Raw genomic sequence first — 23,448 nt, forward strand, 5'->3', positions numbered from 1 at the left:
GTGTTAGAAAAAAGAAATACGCATAAAGGTACAAAATTAATAAATAAAATAAATAACAAAATATACGATACAGTTATCTACAACTATGTATGTGAACAAAATTGTTGTTATCATGGAACGTTCAGGTTGAAAAACTTGATCGCTAGGTTATGCGACAAAGGGCAATTCAAGTATACAAATTTTCCCTCCCTTACGCCGAACTTTGAACTTCTTTTACGAATATTTTTGCCGAGGATTATTTCACGCGCCATTAGTCGTACGACGGTTTCTCCACGAACACGCGATAACCAGTGGGATTGCCGGCGATTATCGAGCCGGGAGAAGTTAGGCATCTCAAGGAGGCTGTTACGGGCAGCCGAATACAAGACGCGGGCGTGTAACGACGAGCGGGGCTAACTATTGCATATTCGAGAGCAGGTATATCCCGGGCCAGTGCGCTCATGTTTACGCGTTGCCGCGCTAGCCCCATCGGAGAGATTACGGGCTGTGAGAGCATCTCTCGGTTGGGATTCGATTAAGGATGGCAGCTCGAGCACCAAGAGCTGCGTCAAGAGCGAAGTGCACCAGGGATTAGGATCGCGATTGGGGTTGCCGGGAATTCGACCGACCGGTTCTTCGAAATCTGCGTCGTGCTCCCCGACCTGATTGCATCTCGTTGCACCACAAGATCCAAGAGTCCCCGATCGAATCGTCACGTTTTACGTCTTAATATTCTACCATCACCATCAGCGGATACGCTTCCGGTCATATCTTAGATTTTGTAAGCCGAGTGAGCTTCTCTTCTAACGACAATTGAGTAATATATTATTATCTTTTCGAAAAGTCTATCTTCAAATACTGAACTTCCTGGCTATCGAACTTTAAATTAGATTTCTGTCAAAATGTGAGAATTAAACCTTTAAATATATCATTTTGCCGAATGGCAATAATTATGTCTATGTAGCACATTAAGAAAACTAAGAATAAGAAACGGAAGTTTAATTTTATAATAATATAGAAATAATATCAAAGTTTTTAGTTTAACAACGCTAATTATTCAGAATGTTCTTCACACTGATGCAAAACGCATCTAAGGGTTAAATGTTCGGAGCACGTATTGTTTCAAATGTAAGACGCAACTCCAACGTAATCGCGTTCACGGAAGTTGAAATTGCAATTGTACAAACTTCCTCCATGACGTTAGCGAACGCGTGTGTCTTCGATCAATCGACTCGCGCGAAGGAGGAAGAGCGAGAGAATGAAAGGGACAGAGAGGCCGCTATCCGTTCGAGGAAACGTTTGGTAGTCGTCACTTTTGGTTAACCGGAAACGTGAGAACATCCTCCGAATGTTAAAACGAGATATCAACTCGTCTACGGCCTTCCGCATTAATGAGCCGCCACACATTCGCGGCTCCATGACACGAAATATCTCATCGAGGCGCTCGTGTGGCGATTTAAATTCCAATCTCGTGACGTCCGTGTTGTAAGGATATATTCCGATGTCCCGAGAGACTCGTAAAAAATTTCCTACAGTCGATTTTTTGTAACGTCTACGGCTTTGCGCGTCTTTGAGAATATCAATTTTCTGCTAACATGAATTATAAGCCAGACGAATTTCCCATATCTTGCCGTTGGAAGTAACCGAATCGCGATAATCAAAATTCTGTCTATATTGCTACATTTTGTATATATTATTATATTATCATAATGTTGTTAAAAACCCTTTAGATAGACAATTTCATCAATTTAGAATTTTCAGAGCGTATTAAAACATATTAAAGCGTATTAAAAGCGTATTAAAACATGTTAAAATTTTATCCATTATACTAAATTACTCAACTATGCATATATACGTACCCCACAATAAAATTTTATTTCAGTATTTGTCAAATCACTGCTCGACTTTCGCATTAAAACTTTTTAATTTAAAGAATAAGCTTGAATAATGGTTACTTTATAGTCGTGTTGCGTGGCAAATGACAGGAACGTTCTTTCTCTGCGTGCGTGGCCCAAATGATAAAGCCGCACTCAAGGACTCGGGAAATGTGGAGGCCATTTCCGGCGATAAATTCGCGTCTGACTGCGCGCAGAGCCGGCGTTGTCGGTTTATTACTTTTAACGATCATCGTTTGTTGCGATGAAAAAGAAACTCACAAGAGATAAATCTGTATCGAGCGCGCACACACTTATCTACCGGGGTGATGCTAGATAAAGAATAACGATGGGAATTAAATCGACACTTCTGTCGATATATCGGCCACCTGGAGCGGCGTGTCGCGCCGGATGAACGCGACACGCGTTTTCTATTTAGAATCGAAAGATGGAAAGAGAGAGAGAGAGAGAGAGGAGACGTGATGTTATATTCCTACTATATTCCCTTCTATATTTCCAACTTCATCATGTCACTAAAATATGTTTTAACCCAAATCGTCGATACTTCGTTGCTAGAATAATAGTTGACGAGCGAAACAATGATGTAACACGAAAGAAATAACATGGAAAGTCTTAGGCCGGTATTCATAGTCGGATCTTATATTTAAGACCGTCTTAAGTACAATATTAAGGTGTTATGAACCAATCACAGAGTCGTATTAGCATCTTAAGACATTACTTAAGACGGTCTTAAATATAAGAACCGACTTATAAATACGGACCTTAGACTTTATGCTAGCAAAATCTCGTTATCGAGATATTTAATTAAAAAAGTTGAAAGAGTGAATTAAAAATTTATGTAGTAGTATATTTGCGTGGGAAAAATCCGCACATCGTGCAACACAATGCAGAGAGTGAAAGGCGCGTGAAACACCCTGTATATTGCACGCTGTATAGTAAGAGGTTGACCCGTTCACTGTTAGTATGACGTGATGACGTGTTCGCAGACTTTCCGTGTGTGTTAGTGGAACGAGAATTCCACATGTAATTGTCCGTAACCTCGAGTTACAGCCGCAGGATAGTTTAAATTTTCATCCGCGGTGAAGCGAGTGTTTCTGACATTTCGTGGACATTTTTCAAATCGCGTTTCCTTTCGCATTTTGTGCGCGGACACTATTTACACAGAGATTGAACTGCTATCGATTCTTACACGCGCCAAAATCGCTCTCGAGATTTGTTGAAACGTTATTTTTCTTATCTCTCAATGATAATATTAAAATTACTCTATTGCCGTAATCGAGAAAGAGAATCAAATTATGTCACAGGAAAAAATAAAAAATTAAATGTCATTCTCTCTTGAATAACTGTTCGTAAAAAAATTTTGTTTATTGATAAAATCAACATATTGTAATTATATGAGAAATATGTGACGCATGGGCTCTTCGATCATTTTCGAGTAAACAAAAATATTATGACGCAATGACGTCAGAAGAGAGAGAATTTAACTTATCCAAATAATCAACATTTGCTTTGAGAATTAATTTCTTGCTTAATGTCATTGGCGACTTTAATATTACACTTAACATCATTAATATATATAATACACTAAGAAAAAAAATTTGTTAATCCCAAGAAATATTTAATACGTTCAACTAAACATTTTAGTTAGTTAACTAAACATTAGTTAAATTAATTAATTCTTGATTAAAGAAACTAAATAAATGGTTGAAACAACTAATGTTTAGTTAACTAACTAAAATGTTTAGTTGAACGTATCGGACTAAATATTTCTTGGGATTAACAATTTTTTTTCTCAGTGTAGTTTTATTATGTGCAGTTATTACGTAAATCATATAAAATTGCAAAAGGATGTAATGTAACATAATTAATAGATTACAAAATTCAGTGATCTTTGCTGCAGAAATTAGTGACAGTTGCCAATTTGCAATGTAATAAATGAGATTGCTTAAAATAAGTTAAACTAGAAAAAAAGCATATATACTATATAAAATATGTAACGTAATCTAGCAAATATCAATCATGAAAACTAGCTGTAATGCATGAGAATTGTATTTAGCAAAACAATGTATAAAATCACGATTGTTCGATAATACTTTTGTTTCACGTGGTATTTACATATAGTAAATACATATAAAACAAAAAAAGGTACCAGTGTTCAAATATTGTGAAGGAGAGTGCGCCGCAACTGCGTCAAAATTCTAAAACAATACTCGTATCGCGTATCGCAATAACTTCAAATTGGTCAACGCTGCTATTTTCTGTTCCGAAAGCCGTTGTGCTTCATCCGATTTATCGTCAGCAGCAACGGCAGCGATGAAAAACATCAATGAGAGCAAACTTCGACGACTTATTATACACCAGCACCATATTGGATAAAAGAAAAATAAAGGCCGGTCACGAGAGCGCAGATGCGTGCAATAAAAAAAGATGTTTATCCGATTAGTTTACTTTTTCCTTTATCATTGATTATTCCTCGTCGCATTTTTACAAAAATTATATAATTAACTACCGACCTTCAACTTTCATTTGCTTTAATTAAAGTGCTTTCGTATATTACAACAGCGCAGTATACGATATTTCATGATATAAAAGAATTAAATAAATTACAATTTCAGACTGTCTACTTTAAAGTTAAAATGTCATCATTTGATGCTAAATCTTCAATGCGACAGCATGTTAAAGTAGAAATTTCATTTCAGGTTGAAAAGTGCGAAAGGGCAGATACTCTATAAGAGAAAGAGAAAGCGTGTCAAGGTCGCATATCGAAGCGTGAAGGTCTAGCAAGTATTGTGACGAATGATCTATCGAGACAATCGCGAACGAATAACTGCTACGCGCGAATCTCCCATTTATAAAATCAAAATATCCTGTAAATTGCTGCAGGAAAATAGTTTACTTCCTTTACACTTGACAACTGGAAAGTAAAATGCCCGAATGGAGTAAAAGAGTGAAGTTTTATATACAAAGTAAAATAGAGCAAGGAGATACAATGCCGCGAGCGCTTTAATCTCCGTTTCCTTGGCTCGAGTCCTTTCAGAAACGTTCTACATTAAGATTGTTAACACAAAGCGCGTTCCTTTCTCAACAAATCAAGAATTGGATACGCATTCTCCTGGCATACGTTTACCTGCGCGAAGAAAAGCTACGGCTGTGAAGACAAAGTATTTTGTGCATTTAACAATATTTGACGTTTCGAAAGTAGAGCAGCAGTTGTTAGGAAGAAGAAATGTACTTTTTCTCCGAGAACATCAATGTGCAGTAAAATGTTATTTAGAATACTTGTAGTTTTACGAATATTGAATAAAAGTGACGCACAATATCTCTGCATATTATTATTTATTATTACATTATTATCGTGCTCAAACGCAGTCTCTTTACAGATATTTATTAAAGCTCATTAATATTTTAAGATGCAGTAATTTAGTGCAGTAGTTTAGTGCTTTTGATATTTAATCCTTTTTAACTTAAATATCTTCAATAGAATCCTGTATTTCAATAAAAACGTAATTCTGATTTAATATCATGAAATTGTGCCAAGTTCTAAAACTCCCTGATTTACTTCTCTTTTTTAGAATAATTAATAATATGAGAGCAATTATATCCACGATAGCGATTTATTCATTAAAAGTTTTATTAAAATCCTTGGCATATTCATTCATTATGATTGATCAGATAAGAATTAAGAAAGTTATTTAGCCGTCGAGGATAGCAATACCGCGTTACACGTATTACGGGAATCAAGCTCTTATTGTAAGAAGACTATATAACTATCGATCGGAGCTTCTTATTTTAGAGGCCAAGGTACCATTTTTCTTCCACATGCGTAAAACGTTAGCCCGGCAACCGGCGGAGAATTTAAATTGCTCCAGACGCTAACTGTTAAAAATGACGGGCCGTGCTTGACTGGTTTGATAGTCTTCGGGAATAGTCTGCTATTCCAGTTCTCGCGATACATTCATAGGATCATGGGGCGCGTAAATCCTACACGCGCGTGAACACCTTTTATCCGCAGTGGCCTCGCCGGACGACTAAAAAGGATCGGTTCGCGATTAATCGGCTGACTTAGCCGATCGATTCTCGATGCGTTCATTCTTAACCCAGTTTTCGCAACCATAAAATCGCGATCTGTCGTTCCTCGAGATTCGCCGAGATTCCTAATAAGAGATCCTGATCCACTTAAAAGCGTAACATTAATAAATCAGTGATAATAGCTATGATACATCGATCTTTCATATACTCTTTTATAGATGTGGCATACATAAGAATTTTGTTAGTTCGCCCTATCATGTACCTACATTTGGAGAACAAAACTCGCAGACAGATGTCTAATTTTAGATATTGATTCCAAAGATGTGACATATATAAAATAATATTTCAATATAAATTAAAGATTAAACAGAATATCTTATTTAAAATTAAATATTGAGTGACTATAATACGATCCCTCGTCGCGGCCAAGAGTAGATCTACGAAAGCGAAGTCGGTTACAGGAATTTGAAAGAAGGAAAGACATAGGAGGCTGGAATGCCTTTTATACTTTCACTCTTGACATCTACTGCTGCTACAGGGATTGTCTAACCAATCTCGAAGTTACGCGAGGAAAAAATGAAAGTCAACCAGTGTGGGCGTCACGTAATTATACGCGTAAACTTTACAAAAATTAAAAAGCTTTGCTTTAATAACGCAAATATGTTTACGGATATCTTTTTTCATAATAAAGTATATTTAAAGACGGGATTGCTTCTAAAGAATAAACTTTCAAATAGATGTTTATTGAAAGACATGGTTAAGACCTTTCCTTATTGTAAAAAAAAAAGAGAGAATTGTTATAAAAAGTTACTTACAAAATAAAATTCTCAAAGATATAATAAGAACAAAACTAGACGCTTCCTTTGAGACCGCTACTATATATATTGACAGCCATTCTCAACGATTCAAAAGCACACAGCTATTGAAGACAGTTCTTAACTTCGTGTTCACTCGAGAATTTCACTGTTAAGAATCATACTTACACGGCAAAATCCTCGAGCGTACACTCATTAAGAGAGTCGTTCTTATTTCTATAGACTTCCAACTTTTTTATCCTCTCATTGAGAGTCATTCTCAACTCTATTCATTGAAGAGTGTTCTCAGTCATCGAGAGTTGCTCTCGAGAGCGCGGTATGTATTCAAATGCATAACGTTAACATTTACATATTGCGCAATATCGATGCATCTGGAGTAACTCGATCACAATCTTGGTTTTTATGAAAAACCAACTACGCATATATTTTCGCGAGGCGGAAAAAGTTACGTCCATTTGTGCGGCAAGTGAAATTAGCGTATAAAAAGCTTAAGAAAATGGTAGCATATAAAAAGTACGGTGAACATAATAAAGTGACAGGCGTTCTCGGCAAGCACTTCGATCGTTCTTGTCTGCGCGAATCAACCCCGTCATAAATTCAGCTATCGTTACTATCCTAGAATATCTGGACGACAGATATAGCGTTGCATCGCAATCTCGCTCGTCACGCTATTAGTAAAGTCCCTTCCAGTCTTATCGCGTATGTGTCTGATAAATTACTCGTTTATGACACTACACATACCCGCGTAAAAGTCCGCGGAACGATAAATGCGTCATACTGAATATACTGAATGCTTCAAACCTAGTTTTTTAAAATAAAAATAGGCATGTAATATAATTTATGAAATAACACATATGTATGTATTTATATATTTCTCTCAGTTTTGAAATTAGCTTTAAAGATAAATGTACTCCTCTCTCCATAATTTCTCTAACATTTTCTTATAAATTCTGCGTTACATTGCTCACTGTTAGTTTTAATATTAAAAATATAAAACTAAAAATACTCGTTATTGCTAAAAATATATAAATTTTGAAAAGAAAAACGTAACTCGCAAATTCCACGCGGTTCTATATGTCGCGCCGGAAGCTGCGGTTTTATTAACCTTTTAGTTAAAGCGATTCGTGCCGCTGCTGAGGGTTAAAGACCGCCATGCAAACGCGAGTCGTGCGTGTGATATCGATCTCGCGCCGAGCGAATCGGCTCCGCACACGTCACGTGGCCGATGTGGAACACGCGTGGAGCAGCGTGCCCTCGACGGGCGACTAAACGCAAGACCCCTTTTCACGCCAACGCGCACGCGATATTACGAACACTCTGGGACGAGCCGAGTCGATCTAGCGAGGGACGATCAGTCAGGCCGATCAACGAACTATGTAACTCTCGACATTTAACATTTATGCGCAGTTGCATTGTACGATGCACATCATGCAATTTATGTGTGACATTAACTTCGCGATTCCGAACCCCTGAAGTCATCAAAAGGCTTATTACGTGACATCATGGATCAAGGGGAAAAAAATATTTATTTTTAGAAATTTGAAAAAACTGAATAAAATTACGCGAAAGTCTCTTTAATGAGACGTAACGAACTCTTATGCTACTAGCTTGAAATATACGATGATTTATCTTCTTGTTGCATAATACTATGTAACTGTGCGCAAGAGAAAGCAAGAGAAAGGAATGTTTTTTGAAATGTTGCATTTCCTCTGCAAGATGCTCCCATATCTCGTCATTAACATATATTAGTGAGTGTTATAGAAATACGTTAATCAAAATTATCGGATTTATTATTAAAGAAAAACTCAACCTTTAACGTCAAAGTGTTTGAGCTACAAAGCATTTGTATCTCTTTAAGATATATATTCTTTGCAGTGCTTCAGTTCTCAAAAGTTTATAGGTAGTAACGCGAGTGATAAACCGAGCAGATCGAGAAAGATGCTGTGCTGTGGCACTAGCATTTCGACAGGGCGGATACGCGATGTGTATGCGGCTTAACAACTTCCTCTCGAATCGCAGTTACAGCCGGCGCGACGAGTTGTGAGGTAACAGCACGCACGGGCAGACATACCCTTTCACTTTGGCATTTCACTCTCGCGAGATCGAGAAGCTGTCGAGATGGCACGAGTCGACGACAGCGAGCGAAAGTGTAAAAAGTGACAGTGGAAAAGTCGCATACGATTACGTCAAAATGGAGCAAATAAAGCTGCTGTTGTCGCATCTATCGCTGAATATTCTTATTCTGTCAATCTTTCCGTTACATTTTAACGAACTATGCAACCGCACTTAGGTATTTCATAATCGCATATGAATATCGCTTAATTAAAATGCGGGAATCAATTCTTATGTCAGTCTGTTTTGCCTGAAATAATCAGTTTTCCTTATAAACAAAATGTGTTTATAAATAAATTTATATATAAATAAACGGAAACTATAATTAAATTAATCAAAGCCGTGTAGTTGTGAACAATTTATTTTAAAGGACACAACGTTAGAATGATTTATTTTTAACCTTTTTTGCGCGCGTTCACGGTTTTTGGTCCGCTTCTAAAATATCGATTTGCGCCAACCGATATATACGCGCGTGGGTCTATATCCGCGTTGAATTGCTTTCGTGTGTCGCGTTCGCGACGAAAAGCAAGGCTGTCTCGTGAAAGATCAACTATTAGAAAGGCTAAAGTATCGAAATACACGGAACACGAGACTGCGGATAAGCCCGGTGATTTTCATAATGTTCGTGACGTCATTCGTCTAAATCCGAGACTCTCGTTCTCACGTAAGCACAACAAATCTCCTCCTCTTTATTAATCTTGCAATAGTTTTGTAGTTGATAAATAGCTAATTACGGGTGATTTCTATATATTTTCCTACAGCTCTTCGTACATGATAGGCTCGGTGTAATCTACCGATTAACTTTCTAACATCGATTGATCGAGATAGATTGATGACGGTAATGTTAAGGGGAAGTACTATATAGAGTGGAAAGAAGGATTTATCATCGTTAGATGCAGTGATACAGTTATACCGACAAACTTGTAGAACATAGTCATTGTGCGAACCCCTAGCCACATTTGCAAATCACATTCCGTGTAATAACATACGCAGAGAAAAGTGATTTAGTTAAGGACCTTACCAACGGTACCTTACTCTAAAACATTAATAAGTCAGCAGCTTCTAACAAGTACGTGTTGATAATAACGCACGATAAATGCACGTCAAGAAGGTTATGCTCTACATCTACTTATGCAACGTAATGAAAAAAAAAAAGCTTAGACTTAACGGTAATCACAAGTTATCCATATGCTATTTATCAGCTAGCTACTATCCGTCACGTGTATTCTCTCGAGTCACGACAATTATGTGATTAGTATAATGGAATCTTTTAATTAATGTTTATACTGCACAGATAAAGCCAAAGTAAGTAAAAAGATAATGATGTATATTTTTCTTTCGATTTTCTCATATTATCTTTATAAACAAAATCTCATTTTTTCGAACGAATCAATACTGCATCGAAGTTTCGATAAAGGTAAATAACAAATATATAATTTTGGAAATAATCTTGCTTAGATAAATGCGATTACGTGTAGATAAATTAAATAAATTTTATATTTCACGAATATTTGGATATTTAGTGCATTTTACGGTTGAAAGATAATATTCAATGAAACGGCCACCTTTATTTTCGTGATTTTTCGAACGGACACGACGCGCCTCGGTGGACACATGATGCAATTGCGCGTCTCATTTTCGATGCTGTTAACTGTTAAGCTATTTTCGCTGAAAACAACAGATGACAATGGCAGATTTATAATAAGGCTGTCCGGCCTCTGTATCGAAAATTTGTCCGATACTCACCAGAAATTTCCCGCGATTTGCGCACGTTTATCTTCGCGAGCTGGACTTGGATTTAATGCTAAACGCGGTTGCCCTGAGCCTTCGTTTACGTCAAACATATGCATACTTGGCATAGTAAAATTCACGCTGGATAGGTAGTTTAGCACACGATCATTAAGCGATGCAAAATACGAGTAGTTGATATTTCTCCGAGAGAAATAAGTTCGTTAAAGTAAGTAATTTCGATAACATTTACAACTCTCTTATTTCTCTTATTTTAGAGAACAAAATTTATGTATAATACGGCATAACATATTTTAATATTTATAATGGATCACAATAATCGTGTACACACACACACACACACACACACACACACACACACACACACACACACACACACACACACACACACACACACACACACACACACACACACACACACACACACACACACACACACACACACACACACACACACACACACACACACACACACACACACACACACACACACACACACAATTAAATAAATCTTAATACTTTATTAAATTGAACGATTTTCGTTACTATTTCGCAATAAAGATAGCGAAGACTACCTTCCTTTAAATATTTACTATGCCAATAGCATTAGGTCCTCAACACACAGAGTTTGGTTAATATTGTCATACATAAATCATTATTCTATAAATAATAAAATCTTTTGTATGACATGTGGTTTGTGTAATTCTTGAAAAGAGAACAGCAACAGATGGATAATTGCATGAAGATAAATAAATCTCGAATTTAGAAAGGCCTTTTGATGCAATAACAATGTAAGTAGACTTACGCCATTATTGCGCTCGACTGCCCAGATCAGAGAGTTTCCTACTATGTAATTATGTAACATGCAAGCGGTCATCGTCTACTCCTATATACGCGAGATACGCTTTCGTCTCCACGTCGATAGAACTCGCGAGAACTCGCGGGAGCTCGAGCGCGGGCCGTTTACTTTCGCTGTTTAAGACACATCCACACATTTTTTACTCTGAATAAGCGGCACGAGAATTGCACCTCGCGCAGGGAATCCCCTTCATTAGACGTGATTTCATTTTTCGAAATAACGTAACATCCTACAATGCAGGAATTTACAGCATTGCGTCTTCACAAATTGTACATAGCGTCTCAAAAAACGAGGAAACTGATAATTTTGCAGAAATAATCAAATTACTTTCCTCTAAATTTTTCGTTAAATGTATGATATCAAATTAATAATGTCACGATATATCTCGATAATCTGTCAATTGATAAAATAAAATGGATTTTTAAATAATCTGTATTTTTTAATTTTATTTACTATTCGTGCCAGAGGTTAATCAATATCAATTCCGAGGAAAAAAAAAGAGATGTCACCAAACTAACACCACAGACAGCAGGGTATACACTGCGACTGATTTAAACAGCTGTCGCCGCGAGATAAAGCCAATCGATGAGCAATTAGGTGGCTTGCGTTCACAATGAATGAAAAACTAATTATCACAACTATTTCGTCGAACCGATCATTACAAACGCAAACCGATTATCAACGTTTCCGGGGGACATCGAACAAAGTACGAATCTATATATTTGGTTTGCTTGTTTCAACAGTTTTCTTGTTTCAACGTTGATAAACTAATTTGAGATATTTATACGCGAACGCGATATATTAATACAATAATAACAACGCGCGACGCTTTGAAGGTGCAAGCTATATTTAATCGATTATTTCAGCAAGTAACAAACAGTACAATAACATTCCCCTGATCATTAAAATATCGTCTGTGCAATTTACATTTAAAAAAGGAGCGTTATATATTCGTACAATAATAAAGTCACGAAACGAAATAACTTGAGTAATTCTGTCTGAACCAGATTTCATCGTACGTCTTGTTTACTCGGTCCTTCAGGAATCGAATCCATATTTCGCGGACTCGAGGTTTGCGCGATCGTTTTCTCCGATATCCTTTTTTACCTCATTTTTCCAATAAACGGTGCGGTTCATGAAAAATGCGACCGGGGTCTACTATCCTCCAATGTTTTCATCAGGTAGCGGTGGAGTCGTCTCCTCGTCCGGCGTTCCGCTGAAACTTTGATGTAACGGAAAGCGATTACGCGCGGTCTCGCGCGTACGCCGGCGATGACGCATTAATCGCAATGACACTTTAATACCGGGGAGGACGTGGGTATTTATGCGTCGGATTTATCGCGGTGCAAATATTAACGGCTGCGTGAACCTGTTCCCACCTAAACACAGCCGCGGGCGCGTTAAAATCGTAAGTTCATAAAAAAAAGATCAAAAAACGGCGAGAAACAAATACGGATTTTTTTTTAAAGAAGCCTTCGTTTTACCGAACTTCAAGTTTAATCATAAAAAAATAGAATATTGAATCCGGAGTTGAATGATAATTGCGCTAATCGTTCGTTAGCAATTATTTTTACGATATAATAAAAATTAATGAGAATTAATAATTACAATTCTTATAAAGTAAAATGTGTGTAAAAATACACGTGACTAGGTATGAGTGACTATTTGAGCAATTTAGAATCTACACAATAAGCTATGTCGCTTAAAATTTAATTGTACTAGATTATTCAAATGCAAATTTGCATCTGTTACATGGCTTTACGTCACGTTTAACAAACGACAATGTAACACAATATGTTCTTGTTTGGTTAGGAGTTCAGCTTTCTAATCTTTGAACGCGTGTACAGAGCGAGTCATCTAATCAAATAATAAAAATATTTAGAATACAGATCGCATGTCGTCTTTGCATTAAATTAGTGTATCTCTAAAAGTATTTATCTACTTAAAAAAAAAGATATTTTCAATGCAAAGGTACCGTTAATATTACAATATACATATTGTAACAAGATAAGATAGTTTAAAGACGATAGTATTATTTGAACGAGAATATCTCGAGAGAAATATAATCTCTTCTATTTCTACATGTTAAAAAAAAAAGAAAAAAAATGATAATTCTGAATCACATAGTATAAACGTCTCAAAGACTGGTCATAAGCGTCCTGCATTTGACGATCATGACATGACTCTAGATAAGAGCAAGTATAAACTGTTTGAATCATTTCGCTGGCACGCAAAGAATTCTCTAACTGTTAATAAGCTAAGAACTGTTATCAAGAATTTTGTTAGTTATGTTGTATTCTCAAATCAAATATAAGACGTTGATCGCTACTTTTCGTAGCTATAGGATTCACTGTCAATCATTACCTTAGACACAAATAAAAGAAAATTTTACGATGGAAATTTCCGATTTCAAACGTCACAAACTTTACACAATAGCTGAAATTACTTACATTTTATAGCATGTCGATCGACGTGGAGTACAATAACGTAGATAAATTGTTATATTTTTAAAAGTTTTATTTTTCAACCTTTTATTCGGTTAGATTGACGATTTCACCTTTGCGAGCGCTCGAGAATCTCGCGTAAATTCTTTGTTCTCGTCGAACGCGTCAGACGCAAAGCTCAGTTCATCATTGAAATGAATTTTCGATCAGTTTATATTGAAAAGAGCGTTGATTATTATAGCAACAAGAGGAATAAATTTATTGGACGAGCAGAATAATGTAATAAATATCGCTAAAGAAAATAATAATTATAGATATATGCATTTCATTATTTTAGTACGTTATTACATCACTCTGATTATTATCAATAAACGATAACCACGTACTTCATTATGCCAAATTAAAGAAACTTTTGCACTTTTAAGCTTATCAAAGTTACCCAACTCCCATGCTTTCCAATAACAAAACTTTCTCCAACTTATAAAGAACTTATCTTCAAACAGCCAGATTTCAAGGAACACAGTTCTATCAGTCATTATTAAGACCCGGACATTCACTTGGACAGAAACGCAATCTTTTGAAAGATAAGTTTCAGCAATTAGTGCTAGAACGGAAGCTGGTAATTACAGTAACCTAATTTCAACTGCCGTCATAAATCACACGTATGAGATGTGTTCGACTGCTGATTCGGTATCGAGGCTCTCTTTCTCTCTATCTCACTCTTTCTCGTGTTATCAGGCGGAGAACGAAAATGAAAATGCAGGATATCACGCAGGCTATAAATGGCGGGCCGATTTGATTTCCGAGGCTAGCGCGGGCGGGACAGAATTTTAATTACTCGCTTGTCCTACAGAAAATTGATGTTCCTCCATTCCGTCTCTCTCCCTTTCCTCCCGTTTTCCGGCGCGATCCGCGCATTGTCCTCTCATTTTTCATTGACATTCATCGATGAAAACGCCGCGTTACGAGAAATCAATGGTCCGTACACGACGTGCGTTTCATTTTGCTTCGCCGACAGCCGAAGCACGAAAATTTTGAAGAATGTTTCATAAAAACGTATATATGTATTTATATAACTGCATCGTCGCGGAGATTGTTTTATTCTATTTTTACAGAGGCAGCGCGAGTGATTGTCGGGAGAATTTATTCCACCTCTTCGGTTTTCAGCATTTAAATATTTTTTCAATCAAATTTCAAGTGTAAAAAAAAAGTTTCTCTTGTTTCCATGCCGCGCTCGACGGATTACACAAAGTAGGCACTGATTGTGAGTGCGCGCCGCTTTCTTCGCTCACGTCTTGCGCAATATACGTTGTTCTCTCCTGTCATCGACGAAGTTACGAGCTGCCGGAAGCGGCAATTTCGAGGTATCGCGTCGACACGCATGCTTTTGAATAATTAACTACTGTCAACGGCGAAGCGCGGGGAAACGTCGCTCTCTCGAACGGGTGTCTAATTAAGCTCTCCTCGGTACTCCGCGAACGCGTCCCCGCCGACAAACGCGGTTTTAACTTTGTCGCGACGCGACGCGGCGATTCTCAAAGGCCCGGTGACCCTTGACGCGCATTTAGGTCTAAATGTGGCCGTCCGAGTCACGTTGCCATAAATGCATCGAGAAGCGCGACGGAAACCGACAGTCTCCGTCAGATACGTAAACTTTCAGGATAAATGAATTCAGTTTCTTTTTTCTATTCACCTATGCATCTGCGTTATTTCCAGTGAGACGAGCTGTGTCATTAGTAAGAAAAAAAATTGTATGTTACAATGAAGGAGCGATTTCTAACTGCAACGGTCCTTTTAGTCTATCATGTAACTTTATCCCTAGGGCGGAAATGTGAAAAGTGAAAATTTTTGGTTTTCACATTTCCGCCCCATAGGGATAAAGTTACACGATCGCTACCCTGAACATGCGGTCCAGAAAACAAGAATTATTCATCGAGAGAATTTTGGAGCGGTTGATACTCGAGTCGTTCGCGAGAGGAATGATTTCTCTCCGAATGGCTCCGGATCGCTCGTTTACGATCGCGTATACCACGATGTCGCGTTTCCCGGCGGCGCCGATCGCGCAAATGCTTCTGTTTACCGTCGAGAGGACAATAAACAGGAGCGGGAGACGTACAAACATCGCCGACAACTTGTGCTCGCCTTCGCCCCTTCGAGGCACCGTCACGACAACGTTGTTCTGGAAGCTTCGTGGAATTCCCTTTCAGGCGCGCGCGCGCTCGAGACCGTCGTGCCGCGTGGAAAACGTGATTACATCCGTAACCATACCAGCAGCGGGAGGCCGGGGGAAACGGAGATGGAGGGAAAGGAAGGATCCGAGCGTGTCATTGTTCCCGGGAATTCTTCAGCGATCAAAAGCGACGCCGAGTCTTGGAATTTCGTCATTGAGGAGTCGCCATGGGAGCGAACGGGAAAGCGAGAGATTCGAACAAACGGCGGAGGGGCCCCAGCCCCGGCCCCGGCCCCCCCGAGTTAACGCATGGAAAAAAATACAGCTCGACACGGTGTCTCGATTGAGTGCTGACGAGAGTAGTGACGCACGACCATAATTCTACTTAACGCGGACGCGATTCGGAATTGCAAATCGCGCAAACCGTACTCGCCGTAACCATTTCACCGACGCGTTTTTAAAACGTGTCTCTCACTTTAACGACGGAAATTGAAAGTATAAAAAGCTCAGGATGAAGTTGAAAAATTGTCTACTGTTCTTGCGGTCCGACCGCTCCAAAGATCTATCTAATCTTCTTTCCATTGTGCTCGTTTCCATTTATCCTATCTCACCACTGTTCATTGTTCCATTATTCGCTTATAGAGAAAGAATTTTTTCCCCCGAGAAAGGAAAAACAGTTGAAACCCCGCAAAGTATGCCGTCCCCAAAAACTGAAGGATACCCTCGAACAATCAGAAATCACTCAAAACCGGAAGTCGCTCCGCAGTCGAGTTCTTGAAAACTCGTCGGCATAACCTACGTTCTTCTTTTTTTTTTTTTACCTGACTGAGAAAAACTCACCGTAAACACGAGGATAATCCGTGCGCTGCCGAATAAACGTTTGGGCTCTCCGTTCGAGTCTCCCTTCAGTCGCGGTACACTCTGGGGCACATGAACATGACACACGAAAAAAAAAAAAACCCTCACGACGTCGTAAAACGGACGCCGGAGCGGAGGAACGGAGGAACGCGCTCCGGAGATCCGATTTTACCTTTTCACTTTCGTCCTTTCGCCTCCCGCTCTCCCCTGTACCCTCGCACAACGAGATTTTCCCTCCTTCTCTCCGATTCTCGCGCGCACTTCTTCGACCGTCGTCGTTGTCGTTAGGTTAGGTCGCCGGTTCGTCGCGCAGGCAAGCAGGCAGGCAGGCAGGCAGGCAAGGCAGGCCAAAAAATCCTGGGTCTCGTTCTCTTCCTTCTTCTCTCACTCTAGTGCAGTCGGTTTCTCTCTTTCTCGCTCACAAATCGTGTCCCTTTCGGTATAAGGAGGATATCCGACGGGCAGGTACGCTCCTTCCTTTCTTTCTTTCTTTCTTCCTTCCTTCCTCTCTCTCTCTCTCTCTCCTCCTTACTCCGGGATCGTCGCACTGGGATGTCGTCAGGATAGAAAAGTATAAAAAAAGCAAAAAAACAACGCACAATGCACAGGTCCGACGGATCGAGTTGGCGACGCGTCTGTCTTTCGGAAAAAAACACCGGTGTACGCGACTCGCGTTGTTCGGAGCGCGGAGCGAGGAGTCTCTCTATCTCTCTTTCTCTTTCTCGATTTGAGAAGGAGATCTCGATCGATCGAGTTTACACCGGCCGCTTCTCGACCGTGAGTGTCAACAGTATCGCCGGGAGAAATGCGCACGGCCGCCGCTGTAACAACGCTCGCGTTCTGGCTACCCCGCACCGTGCGCTCGTCTCCTTCTCGTCACGCGCGCGCAGATCCTGCCGCCGTCCTTTGTTCCTCACGTCTCGGCCGCTGCTACGTGACTGACCGCTTCGTGCGCGCCCGACGCACACGAGCCGCGCCGAAGACACCCGAGGAAAGATCCCGACGGTTCGTCGATCGGAAACGACCCTCGACGCGGAGAGCCGAGGGAGAAGAACCTTCCTTTGTTCAGGCGAGACCGAGCGGCACGACGACGGAGAGGACTACTCGTAACATAGTTCGCTCTTCTTCTTCTTCTTCTTCTTCTCGTTCTCTCTCTTCTCCTCCCCCGATGCGCCTTTCTCTCGTATTATTTTGATCCTTCTCTTTCGCTCCCTTTTGCGCGCGTATGTACAACGCCGACACTCGCGCACTCCTTTCTCTCTCTCTCTTCCTTTCACTCGTTCTCTCTCGCGCTCTCTCTCTCTCTCTCTCTCTCGCTCTCTCTCTCTCTCTCTCTCTCTCGCTCTCTCCCCCTCTTGCTTCGCGTCGGCGATGCGAACGATCGCGCGGTCTGTTGGTAACTGAAACGACGCTCTAACGGTGGAGTCCGAGTTGAACCACGGCGTCGAGACGCCGTGGTGAATGGTGGGGGGGAGGGCTTTCGAACACAACCACCACCACTACTGTATTACCACCATCGTTGGTCGCCGACGCCGACGCCGACGCCGACGCCGACGCCGACGCCACCGTCGCCCGCCGCCGCCACCGCCATCACCGGTGGTGTTCCTCCCCTTTCCCTTCCACCGCTCCGGCTGCCCTCCCGGCTGGCGCGCAACACCCTCGCGGCATCAACCCGGCGCGACTCGGCGCCCGTTGGCGTCATAACGGGTGGCCCGATCGAAACAAGTCCGCTGATGGTCCGCACGATCGATCGGTCGCCGCGAACGGCGACGCGACGCCTTCGCGGACGATAACCTTGATCTTGATCCGTAAATTTCGGCGTTATCGCCGTATTACACGCCACCGGATTAACATTAGAGATAGAGAATCAGACGTGCGTTAGATGTGAGTCGGAAGATTTGCGATGCAGTTAGAAACGCGTCTCTTTCTCATCACGCGAAAAGCTTGAATCGGACTGCGTCAACTATACGCACGTAATAGACTGCAAAAATTAATAGATAGAATATAAAATATAGACAATAAAATATTTCTTTTTCTACGAGAGAATAATTGCCTCGTAATAAGCTGGTAGAATCGACATTATCGCTCCTTATTCGATAAATATATGCTGCAAGTACATTTTGCGCGACGTCTCGTGATAAATAATGCAAAGCCGAAGCGGCAGCTGGGACAATTGGACGTAAAACCGTAACCAATTACAGCCGAACACAGGTTTCATACTATAACCTATCTATGATGCACTGTAGTTTGCGACGAATCAATAAAACATCTATCTATTATGACAGTAAAACCGTAACGCCCCTTATCATTTATATTGTTTCCCAGAGCTATTTTCGTTCCTCGAATCGCATTCGACGCAGTCAAATCCGCGTGATATTTTATTTTCCGAAACAGAAGTTTTAATCCAAAATACTATTATAGCTCCCTTTCACGAAATGTATGAGGTATAATTGTTCAAAAGTCGTAGTTTTTCGAAGGGAGATGCAAAAATATAATTAATTATATAATTTACTACATATTTAACTCGTTAATTAATTGGGGACCAAGGCGATTTCGCACACACATGTGATAAAATTCCAAATTTCCATTTCCTCAATTTTACTACGTGCACGAAATGTAGAAAAACTTTATCTTATTATTCTAAATAGTATTATTTTTTCTTTCTCTCATTAAATTTTACATGAAGAGAAGATTAAGTAACATACTGAAGTAAATTAATTAAAATAGAGTTTTTTTTTACAGCGTCAGTAATTGGAAATGTGAATCATTTATCTGCAGTACGTATGCACATGCTGAAAAAAAAAAGAAACAATAAGCATGAAAACCTCGAGGACGTGAACGCCAGGTGAGGATAAGAGATAATGAGGAAAAGTATGCCGGTCGTTGCGAGGGAGGGAATGTTTTACATCCGTGGGAAAATTTCCTGCGCGCCGCGGTTTTTCCGTTTGTGTGGAGATCACGGCTTTGCTTTTCATTGGGCGTTCATAACGACGTTTATGCTCTCCTATTCTATATATACGCTCATATACTGCATATCATCGTATACCGCGACTCAACCTTAATATATAACTCGAATCTACATTCTCTGTGTCGCTTAAATCGTAAAAAGCATCGTTACTCGTATGTAGCGAAAAACGTGATCTAATTAAAAACGTTACATAACTGAAAGGTAATGAGCTGCGGGCACGGTTACGAGATAAGAAATACCGCGGAATCGCTTTGTGCACGCGTCGAACATAAATTAAAGAAAACATTTTGCACCAGTTCGTTATGTAAAGATTACCATGTAGGAAGAGAGCTTTTGCTAGAAATCAAAGTAAACGTATTCACAGCGGACGTAACACGGTAAAATACGCGGTTAAATTTATCTTGCGTAAAATGTGCGCACGTGCTCGCAGGAATCTAATTGTAAGTACATCCCACTACGTAAAATCTATTACATCACGCAGTGAATTTTTGTACGAAACGAAAAGTTTTTCGCGCGGTACGATTTTTCAGGGGAACTTTCGTATGCGCTTTGGAGTCCGGATATTATTTCGTAGAATAAGAAAATACCATCAAGACAGGTAGGTAGATTACTTCACGGAAGGGAGAATATTTCACAAGGCTGACACTCATGAGAAAACAGCCTCGAGGTAGCCGGGGGAGACAAACAGCCCGGGTTTCTTTTTCACGGGTTTGAGGGGTCGGTTATCGCGCGGCAGTTGCGAGGAGCGTCGCTCGAAATGAGGCGAATCAATTACACGGGGACGAAAATCCGCGTAACACAGTCGCAAATGAATCGGCGGCAAAAATGCCCGGGCAAATGTAACGGCGGAACGACGAAAGGGCGATGACGAATGAAAGCTGACACCTTCTTTATTCGAGGGACATAAAATTAAAGGACTCCAGCGGTATTTGCGCAGGAAGCGAAAAGGATCCCCATCGTGTCATTGCGTTATTCTGATAAGTCGCGTATTATTTACATTTACGCAAAAATGTCTCTTCATTAACGAAAAATAGTTTAATAACTCTTCATAATTTGCTCGTTATTGATCAACCGTTGACATTCTTTGTATTTCAATTCTTGAGCTGTCGGAAAAACAGGATGTCAGTGATTTCGTACGTCTGAAAAAGCATCTTTGCTTTCTAAAGAGTATTGTGTGTATTAAAAATTCCAAATTCGCGTGACAGGTAGATGAGTTGTCATTAACTTTCGTCACGCGCTCGACTTTCCAATCACTACCGGTTAATGCCAAGAATCGCCAAGATAGATAGAAACATTCCAACCATTAAACACTTTTACGAGCTGTGGCCTTTTCATTTAGTTGTGAGCATTGCATACGCATATAATTACGAGTTTCTTTCATTGGTATGCACAGAAGAGGACCGATTAACCGCTTCACGATGATGCGACAGTACTTATTACTCAAGATATACTTCAATATTCTTAAGAGTATAATAACAATTCAGTTGTGTGAACACGTACCTTTACATCGTGTCGTTCCTTTTCAAATTACACGTTAATCGAAATAATACGTATATGTACACGTATCGTTGTAAAAAAAAAAACCACAACTATATGCAAAACCGTTTGGAAACATATATACTAATACACATATTCCGCATTTTTTAATTACAAATCACATTTCCATGCGTTATCTTCAATGTTGTTACAAATCAATAAATAAAAATAAAATATGAAAAAAAATTAAATATGACGGAAATAAGTCAAACTACAGCTGTTAATAATTTAATTGAATGGAATAATACAAAGAATGAACAAAATCGGATAGATAAGCATTGTTATATATTGAATATCATCAAAGATATTGCTCTGTTTCTTCTCGTTGTGTGCACACTTTGTTCATCTCACAATCAGAAAAAGTACAAAAGGATCGACGGGGTTCGTTCCTGGGACGGAATCTCGAATGTCGAGCCCCGGTTCCAAAAGAATACTCCAAGGACTCTGAAGAGAGGTAACTTTGTGAGGAGAGAGATCCACTGATGTGAAAAGGCAAAATAAATGGTTCGGTATTTTTTTCGTTTGTTTCTCTTTGAAAAAGTTCTCAATAAATTGAAGATCTTTGTATACTTTTTTACATTTCTTTTACATCGATCACTTCAGAGACTAATTTTCGCAGCGGAAGTTGGTCCCAAAATGTCTTCTTTGTGACTCCAAACTCTTTCTTTGTAAATTGCCAGGTACTTTGAAAGTCATCATAAATTTTATCGACATTGCGATTGCATTGGCGATAAATATCGATAATATTCGCCGATCGGCGCCTCGGCGTGTCCGTATTAAGGACACGTCAGTGAATTTAGTGGACTTCTGAAATATCATTCCGCGCGCTTTCTCCGAGTGAGAAGAAATTTCTACAATTTCAACGAATTTTTGTCGTAAACCTGTTAACGCCGAAATTTTACAATTTACTTATAATTTGATAATACTACAAAATTATTGACGTTATACATTCGATCCCCAACGAGAATATTTGACTGCGAAAGAAAAAAGGAACGTCGTAAATCGAAAAAAGTTTTGCCACGGGGCTAGAACGTCAATTGAAACTTTTCGTTCCGCAAAACGTTCCCTCTAATTCGAAAATTTTCCTCTATCAAGACACGGTGAGATGTTTCAAATGTCACAAGATATATACGGTTATAGTTGTGAAGGAACATCGCAAACTACCCGATTGCCCGGGCGTTAAATTATGACACTCGTAACGAGTTTTTGCCACGATCGGAATGGCTTACGGCTCTGAGTCCCGGTCGAGCACAGCGAGGGGCACCTGCTCCGGATCCGAAAGACGTTACACGCAACGAACATACCCTACGTATTTTCTCTGGTCGGTTACATTCCGTTTCGTTCCAGGCAAACGGGTACAAAGAACAGTGGTTCTCAACCCGTCGTCCTTAACCGTCGAAGGGCGTCACGTGGAAAAATAGCGTAAAAGAAATTGCGGGTTGAAAAATCACGAGACAAAAATATTTTTTAAATACGAAACCTGGTCTGTCTATAATCTAATAATCTAATAATCTATGCTATAATCTGTCTAATTACATCATTTGCAATTTCATCAACGTACTTGGTTTTTCACGATTATAAGTGTGGTACTACATGATTATGAAAAAAATGCACTTTCTTCGTTGTTGAAAACTTAATTTTGATGGCCTTCGACCTTTTACTTTGTAATTTTATTGCTCTTCACCATCACACTTTTGAAATCGGTGGGAGACCTTTGTCTGGCTCTCTTTATCGATATTCTTTTTATCACATCGTAATCGGCGTGTGCTACGAACCGATACGAATGTCAGGAAACAGCTGACTTTTCGGGAAAGCAGCTGCTTCCTAGGTGATATTTGCTTGTTCGCACGACTCCGGACAAGCCTTTCCCTTCGAAAGCTTCTCTACGTTTAATGGCAGTTACCATAACCAGTCATTACCTACAAATTATTACTTGACGCGTGTGACATTAAAAAGCCACGCGTTCATTGGAAAGTTTCAATTTCAAGAAGCGTGTAACAAGAAAGCACGAAGGTTTCGACGGACGCGATAAAG

At 39.6% G+C, this 23,448-nt stretch overlaps 1 protein-coding gene across 6 annotated transcripts in view; it reads right to left on the reverse strand.

The window, feature by feature from the left end:
• Positions 1 to 23,448, reverse strand: part of Brat (brain tumor) — a 106,775-nt gene that overhangs the window by 52,198 nt on the left and 31,129 nt on the right. Inside the window, exon 1 of one of the 6 annotated variants that reach the window (XM_071713906.1) lies at positions 17,083 to 18,458. The exons of 4 other annotated variants lie outside the window; for them this stretch is intronic. The gene's annotated coding sequence lies outside the window, so the exon portion shown is untranslated. Of the gene's footprint in view, positions 1 to 16,892; positions 18,459 to 23,448 lie in introns of those variants that run through there. One more of the 6 variants, XM_071713900.1, reaches the window with a different exon arrangement.

This window comes from Temnothorax nylanderi, unplaced genomic scaffold (assembly GCF_030848795.1).
Source record: "Temnothorax nylanderi isolate EJ_2023f unplaced genomic scaffold, tnyl_v1.0 TNYL_tig0131_pilon, whole genome shotgun sequence".
NCBI classification, from domain to species: Eukaryota; Metazoa; Arthropoda; class Insecta; order Hymenoptera; family Formicidae; genus Temnothorax; species Temnothorax nylanderi.